The sequence below is a fragment of the Chinchilla lanigera genome, unplaced genomic scaffold (genome assembly GCF_000276665.1).
Source record: "Chinchilla lanigera isolate Chin_1 unplaced genomic scaffold, ChiLan1.0 scaffold00001, whole genome shotgun sequence".
In the NCBI taxonomy this organism is placed as follows: domain Eukaryota; kingdom Metazoa; phylum Chordata; class Mammalia; order Rodentia; family Chinchillidae; genus Chinchilla; species Chinchilla lanigera.
The window spans coordinates 38,748,627-38,750,123 of record NW_004955402.1 but is presented as its reverse complement, the minus strand read 5'-3'; the positions used below and the strand labels follow the sequence as shown (position 1 = coordinate 38,750,123).

Genomic DNA, 1,497 nt, shown 5'->3' with positions numbered 1-1,497 from the left:
ACCTCCAAGAGGGTAAATGTGCTGCAGCTCATGTGGAACTCCTTACAGTCCCAGCTTGGTCCTCCTCCAGTGTCTCCTCTTGGAGTTGTACCTGATTTTATTACCAGTCTTCATCCAAATCCATTGAGGAATGGGGTGATTCTGCTTTTGCTTCTTGGCCAGGAATTGTTTGATTCTGAAAGCCTTGTGAGACGACATGGTTAGGCTTGGAGGCAGGAGCACTTTTATTTTTCGTGACCACAGAAACCAAAACCTGGGGCAGAAGTGAAGCTGGCAGCATGCAGCCCTGTTGACAGATCAAGAATGGCCCCCATTATCTTAAATACTTGACACCCCATCTTCCATGTTGACAGTTTTGGAATTTATATGAAAAGTTCATTGTATCAACATATTTCAGCCACATATATGATTTAATTTGAATGCAAGATTTCTTATGCAGAGCCCATGTACTACTACCTGCTGAATTTTTGTGCCAAAACTTACTGTGTTCTATTTACATGCGCTTTTTCACTCAGTTCTTAAGTGTTTACACTACACACACACAAACGTTGAGATCTAATGGTTGATTGCAGTGGATTAGTATGGCTCATTCCCTCAGAGATTCAGTGGTATTTATTCACCATTGTGAAGAATTATGAGGGAGAGAACTGGTCAGAGGTGGATGTCTGAGAGATGTCATGGTTTGGGGGTTATTGCAAGGAGAAACAATGTAACACAGGTCACATAGTTTATAAGATTTATTATAGTCACCCAAAGAATCATATACAAAAAGGTGCAGGAAATCTCTCTACACACTGAAGACAAAAGTATCTAGCTAAGGGTCTGGATCCCATGATAATGTCCTGTATGAGTCCAGCTGAAGACCTAGAGCTCATAACAGTGCCTTGCATGAATGCAAATGGAGGCCTAGAGCCCATAACAATATCTCATGCAGGCCTGTTTCACAGATCTGTGCTGGGAAGGCCAAAGGTCAGTGGTGGAATCTGGAAAGTCTGTACCAGCGGGATGAAGGATCTGTGCTAGCAGACTGAGGGATGTGAACTGGAGCCAGGAAGTGATGCTCACATAAGAACCAGAGCTCCCCCTAAAAGTACCACAGCCGTCCTCAGCAACGGTGAAGTCCTGAGCTCCTCCGATGATGAGGAAAGCTGAGTTCCCATCAGGAAAGCCAATGTGATAAGCTTTTCCAGAAGACTGAGCAGTGCACCATCTTCCCCTCCAGATCCAGGAAGCGATGCCCAAGGTGAGGACCAGAGGTCTCCCAAAGTGAACTGAAGCCATTCTCAGTGACAGCGAGGTCCCGAGCTTCTTGGACAGTGAGAACAGCAAAGTTTATCAGGAAGGCGAGCATGACAGGCTCCTCCAAGAGAACCAACAGATCCTTACAGCTTCTAACAGCACCCAACAGCCTCTCTCAGCTCCCAACAGCCTCATCTCTTCTTCTTCTCCAGTTCTGCCTCTTATGCTGCTGGCAACAATCCTCAGGTGGTCCTCTCA

At 45.7% G+C, this 1,497-nt stretch overlaps 1 pseudogene; it reads right to left on the bottom strand.

The window, feature by feature from the left end:
• Nucleotides 1-223, bottom strand: LOC102024405 (annotated as a pseudogene).
• Between the last annotated feature and the right edge of the window lie 1,274 nt (nucleotides 224-1,497).